Source organism: Sparus aurata, chromosome 15 (assembly GCF_900880675.1).
Source record: "Sparus aurata chromosome 15, fSpaAur1.1, whole genome shotgun sequence".
NCBI lineage: Eukaryota > Metazoa > Chordata > Actinopteri > Spariformes > Sparidae > Sparus > Sparus aurata.
In genome coordinates, this window is record NC_044201.1 from 7,498,886 (window position 1) to 7,508,055 (window position 9,170).

Consider the following 9,170-nt stretch of genomic DNA (forward strand, 5'->3'; position numbering starts at 1 on the left):
GACAATTAGTCGAGGGAATAACGGACAGGTTAATCGATGAGGGGCATAATTGTTAGCTGCAGCTCGATTACAGCACCACTCAAGAGAAATCAACGACAAAACCAATAAATAGGTCAACACGAACACAGGCAGTTTATTTTTTAGCTCTCTGTAAGTTATGGCTGCTTGATACGGCCTTAAAGGATCATTTCACGCAAAAATAAAAACTCAGCCGTCGCCTTCCCGCCCTCGAGCCGATGGAAACTCAGATGAAGTTTTGCACTCGACGAAACGTTTTCTCGAGCTCCACAGCAAAATTGCGTTGCAGCGTTGTCCCAAACGACTCATGTAGATGGGGACCCTCCCATTAAAATGCCTCCATACAGCATTTCACCTGGAATTCAAGTCTCCGGAAGCCCAGAGATCCCAAATTGATTTGAAAAGATGGTTGTTCACACCCCCTTCTTAAAGTCAGAATCTTGCACGCAGCCCATCTCCAGTGGGTGCACAAGCACTGGCCCGAGCGTACAGGGTGTCAAAACTGTCTTTTTAAATCAGCGTGGGATCCGAGACTGTGTGGAGCAATTTCAATTACAATTTCAAAACTAGTCCCCATCTACTTCAACAACACTGCATTCTCCTTAGAAATAAAGTCTATAGAGATATTCAAAGCATATCAGGACATACGATATACATCTCCATCCATCTATATAAACTTTCCACTAAAATACTGTCCAACAAATGCTCAGACTGGGCAACATGAACAAATATAACTACATTTTTCACATATACCTCAAGGCAAACATTAGAACAAGCAGACCAGTCAGTCGACTGCATTTGACTGTAATGCAGCACACGTACACCATAAAGCCCTTTCAGTTGCCTTGCGTCTGAATTGTGCTGTACAAACAAACTTGCCTCGCCACACCACGATATAACGACGTCCAAAATCTAAGACAATTTACAGTCTCATTTCATGATAACAATGTGGAACAATACATCGCCCGGCTCTACTTCCTGCCATTAATAAGAGCAGATGTCAGCTTCTCCACAGTTGGAACTAATTAGGCAAAAACAAAGATGTGCACCATGGTGAGCGAACCAGGAGGAGAAAAAAAACCCTTCTCTGAAACTCTCCTGAAAGTCAAAATGTTTTTAGCTGTTCTTAAATTTTTGAATTTGATTGAAACCACTACAGCAAGGCACAAAAGGGGGCTGTCAAACCCGTCCGCCGCTCCCCGCTGTAAAAATGTCCGTGGGAGGCACAATTCACCATCAGAACCAATTGTGTCAAACAATGACGGCGGTTAATTGGCAGAAAGCTACTATCCGAGCCTTAAGATACTTTTGATTGCATTCTTCTCACCCTCCAATTACTTCCTTTAGAACCTGTCTCCGAAGGCACAAAGTATGACTTAATATGCAGGCGCACAATGGCAGAGAGTCCATTAAGGGCTGCAGGCTCCTTCGCTCTCGGTTTTAGCAGCTTAGCAGACACTCTCAGTCGCCCTCCTCCTCCTGTTTGAAATCATAATCATGGGTTTACTTTCTCATTCCCCCTCCCACCCCCCTGCAGCCCGCCCTGTCAGGACAACTGACGACCTCAGAGACCGTTGGCAGCTCAGGGTCCAGAAAAGATGAGATTTTCTTTAAAAAAAAAAAAAAAAAAAAAAAGGAGGATGCGCGTTGATAGCAGCAAAATCTCTCTTTGTCCGAGGCTGCACAGACAGTCAGCTGGTCACGGAGAAAGACCAGGACAGGGAGAGGGGAAGCAGATGGTATGATGTGGTCATACGAGGGGATTTTTGGCGAATACGTTGGTGCAGTCACTCTTTTGGAAGAGAGCACACCTTCATAATTGCACCTTTTGTCCCCATCTTGATGGACGGTGAGTGCACGCCTCAGTGTTTACTCATCAGTCTGCTGAAAACACAACCCCGAACGTTTGATTTTATTGCTACAGCTGAACTCATAATATAACATATCTGTGCACTCAACATGAAAACTTTGACAAGTTGAAAGCAGCTCATGAATAAAAGCCTCGCTTCCCTTTTTTTCTCTGCTCCTTACTTTGACTGCTGCTGTAGAATTAAAAAAAAATAAAATAAATCCCACATTACTTCTTTCATCAAAGTCAAGCTACTTCTTTTGTTCACCAGCGCTCCGACTGCTCGACTACAAACAAGGCCGCCGTCCTCAGCTGCTGTTCAAACACTCAGCTGTGTCAGAAACTTAAACAGTGTTTGTGTGGAGGGAGAAAAAAAACAATCTATATGCAGTAATCCCACAAGAGGAGGCAGGATTAGTTACACAGCAGCGGCACGACGGAGAGAATGAGCGTTGTTGTTATCTGCAAGTTTATGCACGGGCACTCCACAGATACCAACGAGACAATGAGGCTTCTTATCGCAACAAGACCTCAGTATTTCACAACACTGCGTGGCGAAGACATAACCAAAGGCTACTGTGATGTAACCCACACACACACACACGTAGAGAGAAAACACAGCTGAGCACCACAGCATCATGGCATACATGGTGTTACAAGATGCTGGTTTAGACATGAAGCCAAGACTTGACACCTTGGAATGAATCTGAGTGAAGGTTTTAGCCCTCCCGCTGAAAAAAAAAAACAATAAATACAGTACAGCAGCGAGCATCCACACAGGGAGACGCACTGGAACACATTTCTACGCCTTAGAAAAAAAAAAAAAAAAAAAAAAAAAAAGACTGGAGAAGCTGCTGCTGCTGCTGCAGGCACACTGAGGGCTAAAGTGGAAGGTGGCACAAACTGTGTCATGTGAGAGCCAGTGTGACAATTAACCGATTAATGGGGTCTGGTGGCAGATCAAGGTACAGATCTGAGCGTTGTCCGGCTGAAAACAGAATGAAGACTCAGTGCTGGTGGGAGCAGCAGCCCGGACTCCTCCGCCTGGGTTTATTATGGTTCATAATAAAGGGAACAGTGCGCCCTGTGAGGACTCCGGTTAATGTGACAGCACAGGGGCAGGCGCTGTGAGACAAAGGAAGCTGCTCAGGTCACATCTTGCATATTTGACCATTAGCATAGCAGTCGGTATCGATCCGCTGGTCAACTCAAATGGGACAGACCCGCTGCTGCTGCTGCTGCGCCCTGACTTGACAAGTGAAAAGCAGAAAGACAGCGAAGATGGGGAAAAAAACGCAAATACTGGTCGCAATCATTTACGTTTCCGAGCGTCAGGGAAACACTAACAAAGGCTTCCTCTCGGACCCAGTCCACACTCCACACAGCGTCCCCCCTCTCAACCAACACGAAAGCCGAGCATTAAACCAGGAGAGACAGCGGCGGACACACGGACGCGTCTCCGGTGCGTGCTGCAGAGCGCACCGCACCGCACCGCACCGCGCAGTACATTAATGTCCGTACCTTAAACACAACGGGGCTGCGCTGCGGTCACCGCCGCCCGGGAGCGACTCTCAGCTCCTACAGCGGCCGGTAACAAAAAAAAACACAGGAGTGGGAGCAAATTCTCACACATTCACATCCCAGCACAGTCCAGACGTCCGTGAGTCCGACCGACCCACCGAGCGAGCGACACACCGAGCGTCAGCCTCCTCCGGTTGGCTTCAACAAGGCGAGGGGCGCAGCGGGGACAGAGGAGCCTCAGTGTGGACGGACGCATGTCTGCACTGCCGCTCCATGTCCCCACCGAGACCAGAGACCAGAACACTCACCGCTGTTCGCCTCCCGAATCACGACGTTCTGTTTATTTCATGGCCCCCGCTGAGCAGCTGTGTGTAGTGGTGCGTCACTGACTTCCGCGTTAAGATGGAGTTGTTGTTTCTTTTTTAAAAGGGCAAAAAAAAAAAAAAAAAACCCCAGGCCTAATGAATTTAAAGGACAGGCGGCGCACGCGGGCGCACCGAGAGCTGTCCACTACTGAGGAGAGGAGGAGGAGGAGAGGAGAGGAGAGGGGAGGAGAGGGGAGGAGGAGAGGGGAGGTGATGAAGGTGTAGCTTATGATGACGAGGATGATGGTGGAAGATAAAATGTCATGACTTAGGCTCAGCTCACCGGTAGCCTGACTAATGGGCTAAAACTGCCGGTGACAACTACATTTAAGTACAGCATTTCCAAGTACTTTGCTCAATGTTGTGCTATTTTAATACATTTTGCAAGCACATAATTGTACTATTAGTCCCTTACATTTATTTGATATCTTTAGTTATTAGTTGCCTCACAGATAGCATGCTGCGTCAGAACCAGAGTTCTGTTTTGTTTTTTGTTTTTTTTATGGATATTGGATTAAAAGTGAGAAAAAAAAGCAAAATATGGGTTAAAAATATTCGGTTAGGACAATAACTGAACTATAATTTACAGCAGATACATTTCTGTAAATACTTTCAGCCTACCTGTATTTCTGATACTTCTTTTATTGACAGAAAAATACTTCTGACACTTAAAGGGGCACTGTGTAGTTTTGGAGGAGAAATCGTTACAATATTAACGAGATAATAATACAAACTCAGAAATATGTATTTCCTCCATAACTGAATAAACAAGCTGTTCTCAGAGGAAAATAAGGTCCCAGAACACTGTTTGAAGCTAGAAAGGTGGCAGGGTCCGCCAAATATAAACAGCATGAAACTGTGTTGTTCCTTTAAGGTCAGTCTGTTTATTGAGTTGATTCAGTCATTAAAACAAAGAAAGTCTGTTTATTTCGTTTGTTTGGGCTAACCTTAGGAGGTCATAGTGTTCAGAGACCAGACTAAACTAAAACAAGAGTAAACCAGATTTAAACTGTCTCTATGTCACATCGTGGAAGCTCCACAGAGCCCCTTTATAATCATCGGGTGGACGCAGGAGCCCGCTCCAAACCAACGCTGATGTCGCTACCTTAAGTGTATATTAGCAGCGTGTTCCACTGCCACCAGTCTGGCCAAAAAAAATAAGGAATGTATGAAAGTTTAAAGCAAAACTTTGACTACTTTGGTTAAATAAGAAGATTAATACCACATTCCTACATCTTGAAAGTGTAGACCCACAGCCGGCATCCAGTTGGCTTAACGTAGCACCGATTATATACTACCTACCAGCAATTTTAAGGTACCGAAGCTCAGGATGGTTGCATTGAATGCTTGCTATTCATTTTTTTAAATTGACGTTATCTTGAGATGGCAAAAGCTCATTTTTTTTGTGATGACCAGCTTATTCGTCTCATTTTCTCAGGAAAACAAAAGGTCAATTTCCTGAGTCGAAGAGATCATTTTTCATGACAGCTACAACAATCAGGCTAATTGTCAATGAGTCATCAAGCTAACGATGATACGAACTCTTAGCAATGTAGGGATGTTTTCCCTGGTGATTTCTAATGACCTTTAAGGACAGGCTGACATACACTGCAGATCCAGAAAGCCACAACCAAAACACGTCTCATTAGCATAGAGAGGAAGTGGAATAGAAACTGCCTACATTGCTACTAAAAAGTAGAATACAGTGTGTAGTGTATAAATATCGAAGACTTAAGTGCACTGTGATGTGAGGATCTCTAATGGGTACTCCTTCATCTGACATTTTCAGCTTAAATTATCTCTGATAAACTTCCAAGGTAATAATGACGAAAGCCGCCTTTTTGTTTTCCCGTGAAAACATGCTTCATTTTCCTGTGGCCTCGAGGAAATGAGCTCGTTTGGTCAAGACAATGAGATGTTCAACTTTTAAAAGAAATAATTGCAGACGCGGCCATTCTCAGCTTCCACACTGAAGCATGTTGTTTGTTTGAGTCACACACAAAAAAACAAAGCAGAGAAATGACAATTCGTCTTCTGTGGGGCCGTTTCTTGGCTCCGAGCTGTTACTGGGCAACGAACTGCAGGAAGTTACTCCAGGAAGTTCCTCGTCCTGCTCAGAAATAGTCTGCACACAACCCCCTAAATGTCAAATCTACATGTTGGTTTATGGACGGATTAAACAAACAACCCAGAGAGCGCTGTGACGAGCTTTGAAGGCGCGGCTTGGTGGAGTTTGTTACCTGGCTAACTGTTTCCAACTGTTTACAGTCTAATGCTTAGCTAAGCTAACCAGCCGTAGCCAAAAATGTACCAGACAGACGTTAAAGTGGTATCAGCCTTCTCGTCTAACTCTGCCAGACATTTCTTTAAAGATGATGATAAACAATTTATTTTGGGATTCATTGTTTTAGAGATTTTCTGTAAATCACCTCACAGGTTTGTTATCAGGCTGTAGAACACAATCCTCAGCAAGTGGCTCCAATCAGTCAGACTGTATCAGTATATTCTGGCACAATGGTCTTTGGTATCAGATTATGAATAGCCTGCAGTGTGCCATGCGACTGATTTAACTGGACTGATGGAGCCTACTGTAACTCCGTCAGCCACAGTGCAGTATGTCGGGAAGAGGCTCGCTTCTTTAAGGAGGGAACGTATCCTCTGTTGACTCGAAGCCTCGGCTCTATCGCCGTGAAAACCTGTCATTGTGTTTGGGGCTCATTACCGATGCACGGTCCGCCACTCCGTCCCAAGAGTGGGACAACGGGGGCCTCTGTCCGCTGTCTGGACCGAGTGGGCACCTCAGAAGCGAGTCTGCCAAACTGTCGTGCGTGTGTCTCTGCGTCAGAGAGATACAGGCTGTCTCAGTGCGTGGCCTGGAGAGATTAGGATGGGGCCCGTTGTGTCAAAGAGAGGCAGGGAAGTGAAACACAGCTGTGGCGTTGATACCCAAACAGCTTTTTCACCACATTTCTAGAACTTAAAGGATGAGTTCCCCCCCCCCCCCCAAAAAAAGCAAAGGAGTAGCTGTCTACCCAGCCTCTTGCCGAAGAAAAGTCAGGTGAAGTTCTGTGGAACCGCTTTGCAGCATTCTCCTGAACGTCTGAAGAGGATGGGGACTTGTTTTTTAGAACACAAACGTACAACAGAAATAAAACAAGGAACGCTTCATGAAGCTCGATTTGAATGTTATTTTACACCCTGGACACTCGATGGAACTCATGCTCCCACCTCTGGTTGGGTTGTGCGCTGACACTTTTAGCTTAGCAGTGAAGATTTCAGCTTTATAAAGGGTGTAGGTCACATCTTTTCAATTCAGTTTGGAATCACGGGGCTTCTTGAGACTTGGATCACACAGAACAAGCTATTTGGAGCCTAATCCAGTTGTCTGGGAGAATGCTGTGACGCCGTTTCGCTGCGAAGCTCCGTGAATGTTCGGTAGACTCCAAATACTTGACTTTTCAGCATTCGGCGCGGAGGTGAGCAGATAATGACTGAGTTTCTCTTTTTTTTTATTGCTGGGTGAACTTATCCTTTAAGAGGCCACTAATTGTTCTTACACGAGGAGAAGAGAAGCCTGAACACTGAGTCTGACGGGCGTAATCAACCCCAGCAACCACGCCGACGGACAATTAGACCGTCCCCTGTAGCGATTAGAGCAGGGTGTGTGAGTGAAGTGTGTGAGAGAGGGTTGTTAGGAAAGAGGAAGGATGGAAGACAGGCAGAAGACGTTTGTCCCAGGTGGTTTGGTCTGTTAATGGGTAATAGGGGGGAGTGGTTCAAAAAAATTCCTCCAAAGTTTTTCTTGGTGTGTGACTTTCCTTCTGCTTCACCTGTGCTGCGAACCTGTCAGACTGGTACTCCTTCATTGTCGGACCCGTGCTCACATGACTCAGCAGAGTAAACACCCTCGTTTCGTACCCGAGCACAGCTACGTGTATTAAAGGAGCATTAAAGCTGACAAACTTCCGTGTACTTCGCGTGTCACTTTCTAGTTAGTTTCAGCTTGTTCCTCATTAGGCCAGTGCCTGCATACTTCAGAGTTTAGAGTCCGGGAGATCCAGCAGCAGTCAGGTGCTCGTTCATGATGGCAGATGATGATTACAGCAGAACAGATCTCAGCCTGTCTATCTGGCAATGACTAGATTTTAGAGGCAAGTTCAGCTTTCCTAATGCTTCACTATTTAATTGGTAATCAGTAACCTGCAATGTATTGTGTTTCCAGAGAAGTCTTCCCAGTGCTGAGTGCATTTTTTGGTACCGAGTGTGTCCTCTGCCAGCTTCACTGAGCTGGATTTCTTCGACTAAAAGCCATGTATGAGAGACGGAAAAACAAAGCATTGTTTTTCTGTCCGTGCAAAATATAGACTTGCAGCGCTTGGCAGAGCCGGCGGAGCTGGAAGAGGCAAGCTGAACAATCCTGAAACAGAAAATAGACATTTGGTTTGTTGTGTTTGTGTTACCCGCTGCACGGAACCAGTGGAAGACTGCTGCTCTCAAGGAGCAGCTGAAGTGAGCCACATCTAAAAAAAAAAAAAAAACTGTATATCCCGAAAATGGTACACCGTTCTTTGACAATGACAAGATTGTACTGTCGAAAAAAGGTGGAGCGAGCAGCTTAATATTACACTAGGGACTCACAAGGAAACAAAAAGAACGGTCAAAGTCGATGCAGCACAGGCCCAGACATTCTGTTTCTGATATGGCTGAGGCTCCAAAAAGTGCTCCTACAGTTCCCTTTTAGCTGGAAATACTCAAGTCACACACCACGCACCAGTTTGTATCTGGGGGTTTGTTTAAAATGTGTAGTCTTCAAGCTGAGACACCTGTGATGTCCCTTCACTTGTTGGACGCGACAAACCTCCTCCAGAACCACAGGAAACGCAGCTCCTCTCACAGGCAGCAGCAGGGGGGCACAGACATGTACACCGAGTATCTTCGGCTTGTGGACGAATGAAGAGATCTGATGACTTCATCTTGGGCTTTGGGAAAACATTTTTTTCCCCCCACTTTCTGACATTTCATAGACTTAACACGTAATCGATTAAAGCTGCTGCAAGCGTTGTTTTCGTCTTAGCCAACTTCCTGTCCGTTTGGTTGGCAATCCCCACCCTCCTGTCCGCTCAGCTACATTAACGTGGAGCAGTGATCACCAGACACAGGAGCAGACAGGAGGTTCCCGCTCTCTGCACGTTCACACACAGACAGGACCGTTCCCTTTATGTGGATCTTTGTCCTGATTGGATAAATCAAGCAGGGATACCAGAACATTTTCTTTTCTCTTTCACTGCATGACCAGAAGGAGGAGAGACACCAGTGATTACATTTGAATATAGAGCCATTTAACATTTTCTGATACAAATGTCAATTACAGCAGCTTGAATGGGTCAGAAATGTGCGACAGTGGGAATTAATTGTAA

At 45.5% G+C, this 9,170-nt stretch overlaps 1 protein-coding gene across 2 annotated transcripts in view; it reads right to left on the reverse strand.

Moving 5' to 3' along the window:
* The window catches only part of marchf8 (membrane-associated ring finger (C3HC4) 8), a 91,915-nt gene extending 88,004 nt beyond the window's left edge, over positions 1 to 3,911 (reverse strand). Inside the window, exon 1 of one of the 2 annotated variants that reach the window (XM_030441713.1) lies at positions 3,697 to 3,911. The gene's annotated coding sequence lies outside the window, so the exon portion shown is untranslated. The remainder of the gene's footprint in view (positions 1 to 3,696) is intronic. The other variant, XM_030441712.1, reaches the window with a different exon arrangement.
* Between the last annotated feature and the right edge of the window lie 5,259 nt (positions 3,912 to 9,170).